This window comes from Temnothorax longispinosus, chromosome 8 (assembly GCF_030848805.1).
Source record: "Temnothorax longispinosus isolate EJ_2023e chromosome 8, Tlon_JGU_v1, whole genome shotgun sequence".
In the NCBI taxonomy this organism is placed as follows: Eukaryota; Metazoa; Arthropoda; class Insecta; order Hymenoptera; family Formicidae; genus Temnothorax; species Temnothorax longispinosus.
Genome location: NC_092365.1, coordinates 18,687,674 through 18,707,393, shown reverse-complemented (window position 1 = coordinate 18,707,393; position 19,720 = coordinate 18,687,674). Strand labels below are relative to the sequence as shown.

At 42.1% G+C, this 19,720-nt stretch overlaps 1 long non-coding RNA gene across 1 annotated transcript in view; it reads right to left on the bottom strand.

Moving 5' to 3' along the window:
• Nucleotides 1-389: 389 nt before the first annotated feature.
• Nucleotides 390-19,720, bottom strand: part of LOC139818374 (uncharacterized) — a 118,964-nt gene continuing 99,633 nt past the window's right edge. Inside the window, exon 3 of the long non-coding RNA XR_011733419.1 lies at nucleotides 390-974. This is a non-coding gene — a long non-coding RNA (uncharacterized lncRNA). The remainder of the gene's footprint in view (nucleotides 975-19,720) is intronic.

Sequence of the window (19,720 nt, the reverse complement as noted above, 5' to 3'; positions counted from 1 at the left end):
CGCGTGTCAAGAGATTATAGGATTCCTATCGATTCAGCGCTTACACAAGCGGAACCGAACATTATGATAACTGCGTGTTTTTCGTTCATCTTCTCCTGCCCCGATATCTCATCTCTGTATTATACGGATCCTGGCCAACAAGAGAGATGAACAAGGGCGAAAAATCGTTCAAGCAAGAGAATCAGATGTGGTATTAAGGAGAATATATGATTAGGGTTGTACAAATGTATCGAAAAAAGATATAATTATGTGTATTTGATAAAAAAACAATCAACTAGGATTTTCTTTATCACAATTCGTGACTGTCTTATTCCTGATTATTTCAATTTGTGAATGTTGGAAACTATTCAATAATGATGTTACTCAAGAAGATTTATTTGCCGTGATAGAATCAGCAGAACTGTTTTCTCACGAATTTAACGATCGTGATTTAAAAAAATATAATGGTGTGTCAGAACTTTAGGTGGTTAGAGTTATTATTATTGTCAGAGGCAACCCGAGACGATTCTAGACACAGAATGAACATGCTATTTTAAAAATGTACGTAATTATCTGAATCACACCAACAACATAGCGAGTCGTCGGGTATCGATTTCACCGGTTTTCGGTTAGACGCGGATTCGTCATGGCACACTCGTCGCGGTAGGTTAGCCACATTAAGCGCCGCGTTACATCTGTTAGAACACGGGGACAACCACGGGTCCCTCTCAGTCCCTCATTTTATGGGCCTTTCGCCGCTTCTCTTCAGACTAGTTGAAATGGTTTTTTGCCGCCCGCCATCGGTATTCGAAGTTCCTCCTTCCCCAGGCAAACTTGAGAGACCACAGAAGGTCGTGAGGAAAGAGGAGAAAAAATCGTTACTCCTCGTTTCCTACCCGGAATTCGGCCGAAATGTATTCAACTTCACCGCGGGATATGCCTGCGTTTCTTGTTCCTAGAGTACGGGAGAAAAAGCTAGGAACCGTGGGATGTCACTGAAAAAAATAATTAAATAATTACTCGCGAAATAATCGAGAAGCCGATAGAAACATTTGCGCTTTATAACACTTTTATACAAGGCATACTTATTGTAAAGTATTTCGATTCAATGACAAAATAACGTTAATTACATAGATGCTATTATTTCTATTAAAATAATCAATGGCAAGTAAAGAATATATCTAATTTTATCTAAATGTTTGCATTATCCTATATTAGCCTTCGTTTATCTACCTACATTACTTAAACATTCATAAGAGTTCTATCTTAAGGTGATCCTAAAGCCGTGCATGATCCTAGTCGGTTTTTTTCGGTTTTTTTCTTAGCACTAATCTTTTAATTGGCTTTATAGAAATGCAAAATTCTTGTCTAGAATTAAAGTACGCATCAAAATCTAGGTCATGGTGGTCGAATTTATATCAAAAACGAAAAAAAATTAATATTTTTTGTTATACGTGACGACCACCACATATAAATTCGACCACCATGACCTAGATTTTGATGCGTACTTTAATTCTAGACAAGAATTTTGCATTTCTATAAAGCCAATTAAAAGATTAGTGCTAAGAAAAAAACTGAAAAAAACCGGCTAGGATCACGGCTTTAGGATCACCTTAAGATCTCGTTTCGAAGTACAGAGCTGTATTACATTTTAAAATTTGACCACGTTATTCTGTTCAAGATTTGATTACTCTGCGGTACCATCGCATCGTAACCACGTTATCGAAATAAAAGCAATAGCGCCGAGTCAACAAACGTCCAGATGTGCAAGCAAAGTTCAGGGGTTAAATTACTCCACGAACGGAGACGGGTCGCAGGCATCTAATTCGGGACGTTCCTTCAACACGTGCACCACGCGACGACATTACACGACGAGTATACTTAGCCGAAAACCGTATTCGAGTTCGTTCTCGTAGCCGCGATTTCTACTGCACGATTTATTTCTGCGGCGTATACCCCGAGACTCGTTCCTTGCCCGAAACGATCTTCGGCAAATAACAGGGTCGATATTTCTCGAGAATGCCGAAGCTGCATACTGCGAGGTGCAATCAGCCGCGATTGCGATACGTCGATCATCGTAAGGTCCGTTGCTCTCATCGCGAGGATGGATGATTCGTTGTTACGTTGCAAATTTAGAGATCGGATCGACGGGGAGCCCCAAATGATACGCTTTAAACGCGTAATGAAGAAAACGTCGGACACTTCCCTGTAACGCCACTTTCATCCGCGTTCATCAATTTAAGTTTCAAATTTTAGCGCAGTGCTCCGATTTACAAATAGAGTATAGGTAATATGATTACAAATTTCGCGTTTCACTGATTTTTGTCTTTCTTAGCTTTCATTTATAACAAAGCTAAATAGTGAAGATAAAGTCAAATTTAAAACCAATAGTTATTTTTATCCCTTTATGTGTCGGTGGTACGATAGCACCGTTTTTCTGCATGGATGCAACGCTGCCTATCCATTTTCAGCGCCACGTCTATAAAACAAAGTTATCGTTACTGAATATATATATTTCACCCTCCTTATCCGGGCTCTTAGTCGTAGATACGGTGCTCCTTTAGATATATCACTGAATGTCGCGGGTTTCGCGAGGGGGCACTCGTATACCGGAAGTCCAGGGGCCCCTGGAGCCCGGGTGCGCACCCGTAATCGCAATCGACCGATCGTCTGGCCCACCAATGGAGACACATTATTTCTCCGAGTCTCGAAATAGGTCGTGTAAGTGCCTTCGTAGCCCATGTGCCCCCGCAGTGGACACTGCTTCCAGGTAGATATTACTCGGCGAAGAGAGAGAGAGATTGGGAGATACGAGAAAGAGAGAGAGAGAGAGAGAGAGAGAGGGGACACACGAAAGAGCGAAGAGGAGGAGGAGGGCTGATAGAGGCATGAAAGAGCTGCTATCGCGGCGCACCTCGATCTTTCCTCTCGCAACTCGCTTGTGTCAGTTCAGGGAATGACGTTCGTTCTGGATTATTTATCGCCGTGAAAAATACCTCGAAGTGTCCTCCGTCTCGCCTCAACTCGTCCGGCCATGCGATAAGAGAGGTACTCCTCTTCTGTGTCTCTCGATCGGCTTTTTCTCTTACGGTTACTCTTATCTGAGCTTTGTTCCGACCGACGAGGTACCCCATTCGCCCACGGTAACCCTCGAGAACATATAGAAGAAGGATATAAGAGAGAGAGAGAGAGAGAGGGAGGGAGGGAGGGAGGGAGACAGGACTGTTCGAAGTATTCTTTTCCTTTCTCGCCTGTTTCTCCACCGTTTCCTTTCCGCTCCGACAGGAGATACCGCGAGCACGCTGACGTCTAAAATTCCATGTGTCTCGCGTTCCACCTTTTCTCCCCGCAGCGAAGTTGTCTGGATTCTTTTCTACATTTACCAGGCTTATCTGCGTTTACTACATACGGATACGTCAGTTCCCGCGAGATTAACCGGATATGCGACGTTTTATTGTAGTTCAAATTTATGTCCGAGTGAGTGTGTATGCGTATGAAAGAGAGATAGAGAGACATATACGTGAAACAATATGGAGAAATCAAAAGTCAATTTAAAGAACACGCAAAAATGAAGGTGGGCGCGCCATCAATAAAAGTATATCTTAAAAGAAAATATGCTTTGAGATTTCTTCCTATTCGAGGTAGTAGTAAAGTGATAGACATCTGCGGTCTTTACACATTTATTTCGCATAGCGGAAAGCCACACCTGCCAATTTAGTCTTAAGCCCAGTATTAAGAATCGCGGACTTGTTGCAGCGTTGCTTATCAGTCACGAGGAAGATAAATCAAGGAATTATCTAATAATTACGGGAATTTACGAGCACTTGGGCGATCGTAAAGTCATAAATACGAGAATGTTATTACTTTGACGAACACGGCATCTGCGGCAAAGACACGATGGTGTCGCGTGGAAGCCGTAAACGCCCTCGCGTATGCACGTAAATCGTGGAAAAGAAAACTCCATATGCGGGCGTCATCAGCATGCGCGTTACGGGAAATGATTATTCTCAGACATGCATTAGTGGGTGGTCATTGTCGACTCCGCGATGTTGAGTCAACGGACAATGACGCGCAATAGTACCTTGGGTGCCAGTCCGATTCAACGGCTTGCGCCTCTCCTCTCTCTGAATCATTGTCATCGATATGCAGCCACGCGCATAGTGTATTAAACATTACGAATGCTGTCCACACACGTTCTCCCCCCCTCATCAGACTCGCGTCGATCCGGTTGGTATTTCGTGACGAGGCGTGAATGTTCTCTTTCGAGCGCGTGCCTGTGGCTAACCTCACGACCGAAAACCTGTTCGAGAGTCTTCTCCACCTCGGGATCAGTCCTCGTTGACATCGCTGACGAGGTTCGTCAACGGGATCGCTCTTCCCGACGAGCCCCCCTTTCGCGAATATCCCCGGATAGGTCGCTGAATGTTTCGAATTATGGCTCTTAGTAGAAAAGTGCCTCATATTTTGCATAATATATTAACCAACTCGTAAACAATTAATTTTTAAACAACTGTTCTTTTGTTCTTAATGAAGATCTTTTAGCAAAGTTGTTTAATAAATAGAGACATAGACCATTTTCAATCAGATTTAAAATTGATAAAATTATAGCATTCCTCATCATGTATTCTTAACGTCATGTGTTCTTAACGCATGACGATGCATTCATCGAAATAAATCACGTTTCATTGAAGGATAACGTGAAAGAGCGATCGTTGAACTTGGCAGAAAGGAAAGCTCGCGAATTAGCACGTGGGTTGTTCTGGAGTGATCGACGTATCAGCATATTCATGCTCGATTTCCTACGCCGGGTATATCATCTTTTGAGCGACCAGACTAAATCGGCGAGTGCTCGCGCAGAGGATTAATGTCGTGCAGGTACGAACTCCGAACTCGCTCGTCCCACGGACCATTTGGATAACGTTGCAAATAAGTTGTAAAGATTCTTTTCTCACCTGCGTCTGCCGTCGGGTTACCGCGACAGGTCGGATTAGCATCAATCCGGCGACTTCGCGCCGACCCGTCCTTAAATTCATAAGTCCTTCTCTCGCGTCTCTTTCCCCCTCGTATCTTCAATCCGCTTTTCATCTTATTCCATTCGATAATACTTTTCAACGATGTCATTCTAAACTTGCCAAACGCTCACGGCTTCTGTCTCACGATAATCTCGTCAGTTGTCGTCTTCATCGTTTCCTCCTTGCGATTCGCACGTTATTTCGTGTCGTATCGTAAATTTCGCAATCAATCGTTCAACCTTAATCCGCGGCGTCGCCGTATTTATAAATCCGATTATAGCCGATATGTCAATCGTACAGAACATAATGTATAAGAAACATTTTGTTGATGTAATTGATTTTTCGCAATAACAGCTAGTACTTTCAGCGAATAAAAAGACACAGCTTTTTAGATATTATTTGAATATTAATTGTAAGAAATCTCTTATAAAAATCATATGGATATAAATTATGTTCTGAAATGAATGTGCTTATTTGTATGCAGACAATGTGTAATCCATTTTAATGAAAATCATCACACTTGTTGAATTAATATTGCTAACTATGCCGCAGTGCTTTAAAAAGATTTACGACACGTGCGATTGCGTTTATGTCGCAATTACGCTACTTTATTGTCTACTTAGCACCGCGCCTACACATGTAATTACAAATATCATTTTGTTTTGCCCGCAACCTACTGCGCAGGGATGAATGTTATCTCGGCGGCGTGCGATTCATTCCGGATATCCTGTCGAAATAATCGTAAGATCAGAGACACTGTTTCTCCCGGGACTTCCTTACCGGAAACGAGTGCCGCACTCGCACAGACGAGCCGCCCGCTCGCACGAGATATTATCTCACTGATAAAGTGTCGGCGGGCACGGACGAACAGATATACCAATTAGGACGTGCGATAACGATCTCGATCGAGGTGTCACTCCCGTTCGATTGAAATATCGTAACCAAATATCGGCCTTTGCGCTATTATTGAGCCATTAAATGTTATTCAGTAATCGTATAATCACACGTCGTAAAATACGGAGCTGTTTCTAACTATACGAATAAATATCGTGCAAATGTGCGATCGCTGTGACGATAAGTCACATTTCATGAAGCCGTAAACAGAAAGGCTATTCGAAGATACGGTGAAACAAATATAGCTGTTAGTAGTGTAAATAAAATTCAATTCTTGTCATGTGACTGCATAACTAATTAGAATGAATAATTGCGTGTAAACGTCTAAAAAAAAACATCGGATAAAGCACGAATCAAATTAATCCATTTCGTATTTTTAGATCCATACGCTGTGGTCTTTTGGAAAATTTTCCTTCTTTTATTCATTTGTCCGATTTTTGAACAAATTAATAAAAAAAAGTTATTTTTAATCGACTGGCAGATCATAATAAACTGTTACAAAGTAAGTCCTTTGATTTAATTATCAAGAGATTCCATTATCTTTTTAGCACTTGTTTTAACAGGATTATTAATAATCTGGTAAAAAATCCAAATATCTTTTCTAAAGCAAGTGAAATTTGATCGCGTTGTACCGAATGAAAAGATACGCCAGAATGAGAAACAAGTTCCAGATAATTTCTACGTGGGAACAATGAGTCACCGTTGACAGCTCATTAAGCGCGAAGTTTGTTGTCGTAATTACGGCATCTGTCGCGCACAAACTGCATATTTCCTATGTTATAATTATGCGATCGTAATTAGTACATTCTCGAATTTCGCGAGGTGAAGTTTGAAATGTTTGAATACACTGTAACATTATACCTATTATCCCTATTAATGCGTAATTTATAGCCGAAAATGTCTCGATTTCAAAGCATTAAAGTCTCAATCTCTTAATCAATAAATCCAATTAACCGCAAAGATGAGGAAAGGGGTAAACTACTGAAATTATAGCTGGTTATTGTTTGTTACATGGGTACAAAGTAATGAACTTTTTTCATGTTCCTGCATGGCATGAATTTTAAGATTCTATTAAATTTGCATTGAAACTGCGTTCATTATTTAACGATTAAATGAGATAGGCAATCTTAATTAATATCTCGTTTCTTAGAAAAACGTTTCACAGCTATGTAAATCAGAAATATATGAGAAGAATCGTAATTTGGAGCATTAAAAGTGACTCGAAACATTGTTCCTGAGTTCCGAAAGAGTTAATGCCTTTCTCATGCAACATCATCTGCTATGCGGCAGCTTCGTTCCAGGATGTTTCCAGGATCGAGAGACGTGCAACAAATTCATAGAATCGCACCGGGCGCTTCCTTTCTTGAGTCGTCAATCGGCACCGACACGCGTTAGAAGCCTAGTTCGCTATATCCGATCCCGGTGTGCAAAAACACGTCTTTTTAGCGCGGCCGAAGGCGCCGAGGTCGACGGGCGACAAAACGAGTACGACCGAGGCGGTTTCGGAATATCGAACGAGCGGAAACGCTTTGTAGGGTCCGTGTTGGTTCGCCGGATTCCGAGAAAACGAGATCTCTCGATCTTCTCTCGAGCGCGTTCTCCGCCGTTTCTCTTTCCCTCCCGACTTCGGGGCCGCGATCTCCGACGCCGACGTGTTTCCACGTCGTCCATCTCCTTGTCGCTCTAGGATTCGCGCGATTCTTCCCGATGCCCGACAGATTCGTCCCGATCCCCTTCTCTCTGTCCTCGAGAGAGGACCCTGTTCTCGTTCTCGCTTCTCAACGACGTCGACGTAACAGGAGCGAACCGCAGAAACAGCGCGAATAGCGAGGGGTTGGCAAAAGGCAGAAGTAAAAAAAAAAGGGAAGAAAAAATAAGTGGATTCACGACTCGAAGGCCATTCTTCAAGGCCAACTTGTATGCGCGCTCGTGAGCAAGGGGCCACCAACGAGTGCAACGCGCGCCGAAATTAGCGGAGCACGTCGTCGATAATCCTCGCGCGCCTCGTCCCTTCTTCGCAAGAGATTAGAAAATGCATAAAACTTTTACGCACGCTAATACCGATCCCACGATGGCCACTCATTTGGCAAGCTTCACTCGTTCGGTCGCTCGTTAACGCTTGTAGAACGGCGCGCGAAAATACGCGTGCACGCGAGTGCACGGCAAAAGGACGGCTAAAAATCCGGGCCGGCCCGGCCGAAATCTTTCCGCAGGGTAACCGGATACTTCGCGTGCCATTATATCGGCTGCCTTAGCGAGCGACTGAATATTTTATTATATTTTTATAGCGATCGGATCGCCGTCGCGAAGCCCGGATTTCTGGCTGCCGCCAAGTATCACGTGTGAGCGTTTTTTCCGCTCAGGGAGCGGTTACATACTTACGCCTCCTCGTGTAAACATCCTCGTATTAGCTACACGCCTGTCGTGCGGTTAGATTTCTCTGAAAAAATAACGGTAAAATATCTGCTATTCTAATGAAAAAGCTTTCTGCAATTGTGTAGGTAAAAAAATTGGCGATCGTAGTTTCAATCTAAAGAAAATAAATCAAATTGACGCAAACTAGTTTTCGTAAAACTATGTAAATGTAACATCATAGAGGATTAATAGAGAATGAAACGAATTAAAGCTGAAAACGCGTGTCCTAAAAAAATCTGCCATGATTGGACATACGAGTGATTGCTTCCTGGCGAGTAAGACAAGTTAGTGAAGCAAGTTGAAATTAGTTTAAATGCCTCAACGAGCATGCTTTTTTCTCATTTTCAATCCGTTACTCCACGATTCACGTATGAAATCGCGTATCTGCAATTTTAGTGCCATTAGATAGAACTGGCGGGTTATTATCATTGGTACCAAAAGCAAAGCGGATAAGAGCAATTTATCGCGCATTTATCGTATTTAGCAGGCGCGTCTCATGTACTTAAAACGCCATTAGAGCTCTTAATTTGCATCGCCACGATGTAGCGACATTGTAATCCCATTGTACTGTCAGGACTCCACGGCAGGAAAGAGGACTTTCTTTGACGAACGTTTCCTCGAGCGACGGAGCCCGGAATCTCTCGATCGTGTATTCCTGCGACCTTGCACGCACCGATCTCGCCTTGGAAACGCGTTCCCACGTTATCATAGAGCGGATACTGTCTAGTCGATATTGCGCGCCCGTGCGCGATCAACGATAATAGTTGCGAAACGGGCCCAACGCCCAACGGTAATAGAGTACGCGCGAACAGATCGCCTACCCGAGAACGATTTCGCGGCCGTTTCTGCCGCGCGCGGCGCGAATCGTTGCTGCGTATATTCTATTTAGTTGCGCCTTTCACGCATTAATGATAATGACATGAAACCCCGAACGAAGGACAGTTGCGAGTTGCGCGTGGAATTCCGAGGCGTTGGCAAGATTTATTGCGATTTGAGCCCCGGCGCAATGCTTTCCACGCACGATGATACCGCCGGCTTCGTTCTCGGAAATATTGCGCCTAGATTATGATCACGGTTTCGCGAAATGATCGATTCATTCATAAGTATTCATTAATCTGACAGGATCAAAAGACCCGAGGCAGTGCATGGACTATGGTTGAGCCAATTATTATCAACTTTTATTAAAAATACATTCTTTAATTGCAGTTATATGAGAACAATATGGAGCAGAGCTTTGTAATAGCTCTGGGAATCAGAGAATGCTTTTTTCTACTTTTGTAATTCTTTGTCTAAAGAGCATGGCTATTATTCAACGTGACATTACAATGAACGAATTAATACCGATTATTTCATGCAGTTATCAAATCCTTTTCTTTCGTTCTCTAAAATTATTCGTTGATTTCATAGTATAGAATTTTTAATATCTAGATTAATATATGTATATATTAACCTAGATGGACATTAAGAATTTTTTCGTACATTGCCCTACGCGCAACAATGCATTGTGAAATTATACGTAATACATCCTATTATTGAAATTTCTTATGATTATTTCACGAGGTAAGGTTCGAGACGTTTAGGAAGGTTTCCTCGCTTACGTAACTTCAGCCGTACGAACTCTGACCGAAGCATCGTTAAATACCGCCTTTATGCTCCGCAAGTGGTACCTTCGCGATGAGAAAATAACGCCGGTTCTTACAGCCGAGGCACAATGAAGCATGAAAGCACAATACAAAAAATAAGAAAAGTATTGTAAAGCGTTACTAATGCGCAGTAAGATAATAATTATAAGATGTAGCCAATTGGAAACGTATATCGAGGTACACAACGAGCGATTTTACTTATCAATAAAATCAATAAAAAATGCAGTGTATACAAATGAATATCTATTTTTTTCCCTGCGCATCAATGCCATCACTTTGCTGCAAATTGCTGCAAAGTCCTTACATTACCTGTTTCTTAAACTCTATTTCTTGGATTTTATTGTTTCTTGATCGTTAACTACGGCACGTACGACTCTTTCGCGCCTTTTTCGCGGCTAGATAAGGCGCTAAAAGCCGCCTCGTTTATCTTGCCGACCCTCGAGATCCCGACGCTAACGACGGTACAATTTGTTCCGTGTATTCGGACCGTTCAAACAATGGGCGCGCGCGAGCGTCGTTATCGGCTTGAGCAAATGCAGAAAAATCTAGCCGTCGCGTCGGTTTACATTCCGTGAATCACCGGGGCGAAGATGGAGAAAACGTGTCGTCGTGACTATTAGAAAAAAATGTCACGTACGCGCGCGCGCGCACACACACGCCTTTATGTACTCGTAAAAAGACCCGCGAAGTCGCGTCGTAAAACGCTCGCGGACGCGCGGGTGTTACAGTTACGATCAGCCAGTCTCGATAACAAGTCTTTTTCATTTGGGGCCTAGGCAGAGCATTCGAGAGTTTCCGGCGTGGCTAAACACGCGCGCCCGCCCAATCTTAGATCATTTAATTTGACCAGGATGACCTCGGTTTTCTGGGTTAAGAGTGTCCGAAAGAACCGCCTTTTAATGACCTCTTTCGCCTCGCCGGCTTTTGCTCGCACCCTCCGCGATGCTCTGATTGCTCTTTTTGAGTTAACTGAGAATGGGTTCGATCTCGACACCATGAGAGTTTTGGTTCTCTATAAAATTCTCGTACATACTATGGAGACCTATAATGCACAAGATTCTAGTAAAACTAATATTTGTATATCTTGCGGTTGTGACGCAAGATATACAAATGTGCACCATAGCGATTTAACTTTTTTCATATATCTCATTTGCTTATTACTTGAAATAAATAAATACACTGTGGCAATTTATTATTAATTGGTTAATTGACAGATTCCATTTTTTGAAAGTATTTAATGTATTACAGGATGTCATCATGATTATCGCGTATACTGTCTATAAATATTTAATAATTTCAGAGCTAAGATTTTTTTCTTGCCAAAACAATTTACTTCTAATATATTATAATTAATTATTAATTATAGTTATTAAAAAATTAAGATTGAGATTACATTTTTGTCTGCAATAAACATTATTATTTTGCCGCATATGATATACTAACTTAAGAACTAAATTATCATAATTGAAACTGGAAGTCTCATAACATACTAATTTACGTATTAATCATAAATTAGAAAAACAGTTTGGTGTTCTTCACAAATTACTTATATTCCTTATATTTTTTCGTCATTTGGTACATTAACATGCTTCCAAATAAACGTGCAGAGGGTGCGCTCTCACACATCCGATGAAAAATTACCTACTGCCGAATTTATTGTGAACAACTGGTACGTTAAGCCAAAGAGAGAGAGAGAGAGGTCTAGAATCACGCGCGAGTCCGCTTGCTCGATTCACGCACGTTCGACAGCCTAAAGTGCTTAGTTCTTTCTTAATTTGCCAGCACTCACTTAAGAGAATTTAAAAAAAAAACACCCAGGATACCTTTATGTTTCTCTACTGCTGGTTCTCGAAAGGGTTCCTTCAGATCTTCTTGGATTTCCGCGCGACACGATCGTCACATTAAGTGAGATCAAACGCCCGAATACGCGTAGTTTATGATCGCGTGTTGGCGTTTCATTAGGAGTTATTATTTATCGCGCGGACAAAATTAACTCACGAAGAATGTCGGCGTGTACGATTCCGACTCTCTCCCTCCCTCGATCTGGGGTCGAGAGAGAAATTCACAAATTGCGTTTGCATCTGACATCGCTTGTGTCATCTGCTCGATAATAATCGGGAACATAGAGAATCTAAAACTTGGGAAACTATAATTAGAGGCACAGTATCGTAGTCGATGACTAATGAATTCTGAAAATTACACAAACTTCTGTTGCGAATGCATTGTTCCCTACTTCGCTATGTAATCGCTATCGACAGATAGACTTCCGCTTGCTTTTCCTAGATTGTTCTTTTAAACACTGTAATGCGCTGCGCCCAATGCACAAGATCGATAGGTTCAATCGCCCCGATGATTTAGTCGGCAAGTGTTACGGTGCGTGTCTAATTCGACATTTGTTCTTGCTTCCTGTCGAGTTAATAGATATATAGCTGCCTAACGGCAACATTAAGACCATTGTTAGCCACGAGCTCGGCGTTAGCCGACACGTATTGCTATTTACGATCGACCAACGCGAAAAAGCCGATACTCGCGTGGCAGATACACATATTGTGATCGATAAGACACGTTATCCATACAGACAGATGGAGAATGAAATTGTGCAATCTGAGGGAAACCGCAACTATTATTCATCGCGGCGTAACGCATAGTGAATCGCTCGCCATAATTACTCGGGCTGAGTAATAGTTTCTATTGGAATTCATTGGGTAATGTCGACGACGTTGCGATTGATCGAGTAAATTCGCTCGGAGAGCACGCGAGATTTTCGCAGGTTCGTTGATTTTGAAATATTTACGTATCGCTTGGGTTTTCCTTTCTGACATACAAATCACGTACCTGATTTATACACCGAGCATCATTGCATATCTAATGATTGAGTACGCGAGCATCGAGGCACGACACTAATTCGATATCTGTCTTTAATTTCTGTCGAGCTGCCAGACACGGCAGCGACATTAAGGCAGCTGTTAATTTCTTTCACGCTCGCTTATGAAACATACGCGCTGCGAGCACAAGAAATCGAAATCTTGATGTACACATGAAAGGTGCGATCTATCATTCATGTTTAATTAACTTGATGCAGTTGCCGTTTTATGTCGAAGAATAAATTCGCGATGTCGTCGCAAGGATTACTCACAATTCCTTTCTCATCTCATAATTCAGTACTTGTTTTTGATATTTAAGATTTTAAATTATGAAATAGTTGTTTATCAAAAAATTAATGAATTAAATAACTGCTCTATTATACGTATATCTTATTTTAGTCATCCATTGCTATTCTTTGACAGGAAAAACATTTTATGAGATTTGATGGGTGATTCAGCGGATGTTCGGAATGGACTTCTATAATTTGTCGTTCCTTATATCCTGTCATCAAATTGTCACTTGCGGAAAAGCGCTCTTATACCGCGACGTTATAGCCGCCGTTAATTTCGAGCGTTGCGTTGCGTCGCGTCGGCTGCGAGAAGTGAAAATCTCGATACGCGCACGTGCCGGTATCAATAAATCACGAGCGGCGGCGTCGGCGGACGTCGGTGCACTTAGCCGGCATCTAATCTATTATTGAGAGCGTCATTCGGGTCTCGCGCGAGTCGCATTAGCGCCGGGCGTTTAAATGTCGGTCTACCCCGTGATATTTCGAGTGTCTCCATCGGGACGACGCGCGCCGGTGGTCCGTGATTTATTTCACCCGGTGAAATCGAACGGACGGCCGGACGACAGCGTGCGCAGGACGGCGAGCAATCACTGGAAACCACCAGACGGTGGCCGCATCATGAAAAATCAAGTGTATCTGCAACGTCCAACCTTAATTTTTCCTGCAGTGGCGTCTCAAACTTGTATAAATGCTATTTGCGTTTTCTAGAGAGGGAAGCACTGAACTCGGGAGAATCCTATTAATTTTTAATTATCTCCGCTGTGCGTTGCGGATACTCGTCTTGCCCGGAGGATATTGTATAATGCACTCATGGAGTTGAAAAGCGAAATATCACGACATGACGATTATAATCAAGTCACGTCGTGATATTTCACTTTTCAACTCCGTGAGTGCATTATCAAATTTGATTAATGTGATACAAACTATTATCGCGATGAAACAATAAAAATTCTTATTAGAGTCTTGCTGTTTTAAATTAGTCTTGCCGCTATTTCGCTAAGTCCTGTTCATTAGAGAAACTAATCATTTTTATTTTACGCTGGGCTGGTCAGAATGTAAATTATTGGATTCTCTTCGATTTTGAATTGATCGCACGGTCTCGAATCTGACAGAGATAAAAATCTTTTATCTCTGCGCGTAGAACCATAGAAAATGGGACGACTGCAGTCTGCTGACTACCGAAATCTGTTTCTCGCGTTTCTACGTGAGAACAATTTATCAGACGATACTCGGAAAGCGAAATGCCGCTACACTCGCCATAATGGCCATAATTTGTATGCATGCGCCGACACGAGCAAAACGCCAATATCGGTTAGTCGCTCGACCGAGAACTTGTCCCCGATAACGATTCCTAATAACGCAGGTTGTCTCGCGACACGGCGTCAGAAATAATCGTTATAAGAACGATCGACAACGGCAACGAAGTGAAAGTGTACGAGCCGGGAGATCGAACGATGTGCGAGCACATACATGTTCATATATGCATATAAACGCTGTCATCCTGTTTTCAGCTTTGAACACGAGAGCCTATTATATCCGACAGCGACGGCGGTATCAATCTGCACGTACGCCACGAGTGTTGGCAGTACGCGACATCGCTAATCGATGTCCCAGACGACGATTTATCTATCAGTTATTTGTCACTTTCTCCTTTTTCTACGTAACGTTTATTTTTACACATTCGGGACCTTGAACCCCGAAGTGAAGTTGTGGTGATAATACGGACGATTATTAATTATGCAGTTCTTATGCATATATACATTGATAAACGTGAACCGAGATTTTGTAACAGTAAGTTTATTATTTTGAAATGTTTGCAAGCAATGAATATTCTACAGTTCTCCCATCATACCGAAATCTTATTGAGCTGTAGATACAGAAATAGAAAAGCGACATTAATGATTGAAAAAAACAACGCGGACCGACGAGAGAATATCGTCGTGCTTAAAAAAGTTGTTGGACAAGATATTATAATGTCAGATGACTCAAACGACTGGGAATCTCTTAATTTCACAATAAAATTTTTACGACTTCTTTTAAACTGCTGTTTCAAATCTGTAATAAATGCGTGAACTTTTAAAAATCACGTCTAGCTTTTCTTTGCTCTGCTCGATATGTTTTGCAACGGTAAGCAGTATCATTCCCAAGCTTTGATCACTTACTCGTATACTGACATCTTTTATGAAACTCAAAGAGAATCGTCGACGTGTCAATGGAACGTTAGGCGTTGCATAGAGAACGCATCGGAATAATCTCGCCGTAAAAATACAGCGGCTGCCAGAGCGATCGGCTACGGTGCGAAAGGTAACGCAGCCGACGCCGCGTGGCCAATAATAAATCAATGAGTAATTAAAGATTAACGGTACACGGCAAATGAGCGCGCGCGCTTGTTGGCTTCGCGGTGAGGAGGCGCGAGGTAGAGAACGCTGATGTATGAATGATTTCATCAAAGGCTATCCATCATCGCCTTCGTCTAGCGAGATGTTTGATGGTGCCGCGCGCTTCTCTTTAAGCGCGCGCTTCGTGCGTGATGCTGTACAACACGCGCGCTTCTTTACACGGCGTTCACGAGCGCTCACGCTTGGATTCAGTTGTGCGAGCACGCCTCCGACCGAGAGAATGCCTTCCACGATATTCCGACGGACTACCGGCGGGACGCTATAAGCGTGTTACCGCCGAGAGAACCTGCGTCGTCTGTCGAAGGACAGGTCTCGATAGTACTCGTAGTTTTCTACGGTGCCCGAATGAGACGACCAGTGTTACGCGAGTTCGTAATGACATCGCGGCGCGGCGGCAGCGACGAGAAATCGCCTGTGGTGATTAATGAGAAGCGGAAGATAAAACGACGGACACGAATCGCCAGCTCACGAAACTATACGCATCCCGCGGATAATCTCGATATCTTGACGATAACGTAACAGCATTAAGTAGCGGCTTCTTTATAACGATGCAGTCGGGACTAATTCGCGAACGCCGATCGTATCTTCCGCGATAGGTGGATCTAATTCAGAAACATTTATCGTATCTATCCAGAGATGAAAGCGGTTGCCAACAAGATTGCAGATGGTGCGCGAAGTTGTAGATACATAGTCACGCTGAAGAGAAGGATTGTCGGCGAAGGCGCAACGCAACGGCGCGGCACGTTCTTCATAGGGAGTCAAGACTTGAACAGCAACGTGCCCGCTTATAGCACTTGACACGTCCAATTACACGGTTCTCATGCCTTTTGCAAGCGTTGGCGGTTGCCAGTTTCGCGAAACAAACTCAGCAGCTTATGCGTCTTTGGAGCTAGCCGCGAATGCGTGTTACGTCACTCTCGGTAGCAAAGCGAACTTCTTCATAAATTCTACTTTCACTATTTAATTTTGCTTTTCTTACTTTCATGTGTCATCAGAAGTTATAAAAGTAAAATTGACTCTAATATTACATCTGTTTTATTGTAATTGTAATATTTGTACGATGAGAGAGACAATATTGAGACTTCATACGGAGATGTTTTTATTGTTATATTTGCAATTCTCTCTCTTTGTTAATATATTTATATGCAACTATTGAGGAAGAATATCTATCGTATTGTACACTTTCTATTATAGATACTGATGATTTGGTTGATTTTCTGATACCGATTTGAAATCAATAATTTGGCGGTCATAATCCGGCGTTTCATCGCACGGCACGATACGAAATCTCGACCGTAATCGACGAGCGGGATACCACGCGCAGTGGTTGATAAAACTCATAGCGAGAATCGGAGTTTAGATAGGGCAGTGATAAGGCCCATCGATCGATCCGGAATCATGATCGAGCAGCGGTGCCCGATGATGTTGCTCTCTACAAACCCCAATGCAAACGATCGATCGGACCGGCGGACCGCGAGCAATTTCATCTCGATGTAAGCTGAATCGATCGCATGACTGCGCGATTTCAACCCCGTCCGTTCGAGATCGCCACGCAGGATTACGTCCCCGAGGCGGCAACAATAATAATCGGAGCCTCGGCCCGCGGAAACGAATCTCGATCGGAAACCGCGTACGATGCTTATTCGCGGCACCGGAAATTCAGTCGCGACGGCGACTTAGCCGCTTGATGATGAACTCGGTTAGAAATTATAGTGCCATTCAGCGATGCCACGTTTCGAAACGCATTTTGCGGAAACTTTCTCTCGAGAGATCCGAGAAATCCCTTATTTCACCCAAGTTACGAAATAATAAGGTATTTGGAAAATGAACTCGGATTGCGATTTCACATAAATTCGGCGCGATTATGATCATCTTAACGTTCGTTTGTGTTTTAAGAAAAATCCGCCAGTTGGATCGTTTGAGTGGAAATTGGAAAATTAATTGCATGCCGATTAATGGGCTCGCGAGAACTGCTGATTTGCTTCGGGAAAGCTTGCGGACTAAATTGCTGGAAATAGGTCCCGAGTAATAGCTGTTGCATAAACAGTAGTCGCGCATGGTATTGCGTATGCAGGAGGAAACTCACGTATAATACGATTTAGTTTACGTGAAGTTATTCCGAGCGAGATGAGAAGCTAAATTTCATTGTTGAAGATTGTATTCTCCTGCAACGACGTAATATAATTACAATACATTGATAATATGGACATAAGATGGACATAATTATGTAGTATGAAGATGTACATATAATATCTGTATCTCTTCCTATTTTTATATTAAATTTTTACACATTTTATAAAATATTTCAGTTCTAAGATAATTAATATTATAGATGTGAGAATTGTAAAAATATAAAAGAACTTGAGAAAAATATAAATCTAATACAAAGTAACATTTTTTAAAGAATAGATTAATATTTCATGTATATCGAAAAAGAGAAATTTTAGAAATGAAATATTTAATATGACGTTATTGACGTTATCATAAAATTATTAATCTGATACTTATATGATATATATGTATTATTATATGTATATTAATCAGAATATTTCTTGCTTATCTTCCACGTGTAATACATTTGACATTTTGTTAAATAACGCGAAAACAATGTCGCTCGTGATTCTTGAAATAATTCCTCACTGCACAGAAAATGAATTAAGACACGATTAGTCGAACTCGGCGAAGCAGCATGATCGATAAGAGTTGTTGATAAGTAATCGTACGCCAAGCGCAGCCTTAATTAGGACGCGGCCGATCTTATTTCTTTGTATGCGGGATGTCGAGAAAATAAATTCTTCGTTGCCCTCTGTCGCGACAAAATGCATCTTTAGTCAACAGTAAAGAAACGAACCGAGGAATTACGGTATTAAAAAGTCGTTAGTATTGTATTGATCGATGAGTGGAAAGGAAAGAATATACAGAGAACGGCTCGCTTAAGCTTGGATAAGCAACTGTCAGACATATGTAAAATGCGAGACAAATTTTTGACGTTAAACATGACGTTAAATTCGATAATTAGAAATTCAATTTATCGTAACAGAAGATTATTATTTTTTAATGTCGCAGTGTTCTTTAAGTTGACCTTTATCGTTCGATTTACACACGGTGACGTTTGATTTAGCCTTAATTTATTATATTCTGTCATGTTCTTTAATCCTATTGTTAGCAGTTGTGCCTCATGTTTCTACAAACATCGGTAAGTCTAATCGAAACGATGTGTGTCCACATATTTTTTATCACACCATTTCCTTTAAACGTTTGCTAACGTACACACGCGCGCCCATAAGAATGGTCTGACCTTAAAACCGTGAGAGGGTTTCGTATCCAAAGATGGTATGGAAAGACGTGGCAGCAAAAGGGATCGGGACGCGCGTTTTGTTCCTCGTCGTCTGCTGCGTCTGCTCGAAAAAGGGCCGTGAATAGGGCTAGTGATACAAGCGGTGGGTAATTATAATCGACGTTGATTATCCGGACGGTTATTTATGAGATATTTATGTATAAGGCCGAAAGTCAGAGCCGGTCGAATGAGGCCGGACGGGGACGGTGTGCTCGGACGCGAGAAGATACGTGCTACTACATGTGTGTTTCACGTACAAGGAAGAACGACAGGCTGATGGAAAGAAAGAGGAAGACGAAGATAGAGTACCCGAGGGAACGAGGCACGAGCCACGCCTTCTCGGGTTCTCGGGTTCGCCGTCGTTTTTCTAGCCTAGAGAGAGCTTCGCTTGAACGGGAAAGCTCTTCCCGTGTGCCTTTGACAGCATTTTTAATTACTCTCCTCCTCTCTGGAAGCCATCGATAATTTAAGTTCGTTCATATCTCGCTCCCGCGCGGAGCAAATTTGGATTATTCAACGTTTTATCTATCGTACCTCTAAGAACACTTTTCTCCGACCGCACGCGGAGAGAATAAATTGTATGTATCTTCCGTGTGAGTGATTTATGAATATGCAGGTGGGAAGAATTTTATGCAATAGAATCATATCGTTAAATACCGTGTTATCTCTAGTCGTGTATCTCTAGTCGGAATTTCGTAATGTTTCGGAGTAAAATAATTGACCAACCGCCACAGCTACCTGCACAGATGCTAGTTTGTAATAGATTCGGATAACAATTGATATGTATTGCGTAACAATATCGCGGAATAGCATGAACTTTGAAACTTCGAAATCCCTGGTGTACGCAAATTGCATCGTTACCAGTTTCGCTTGTTATAATATTATAC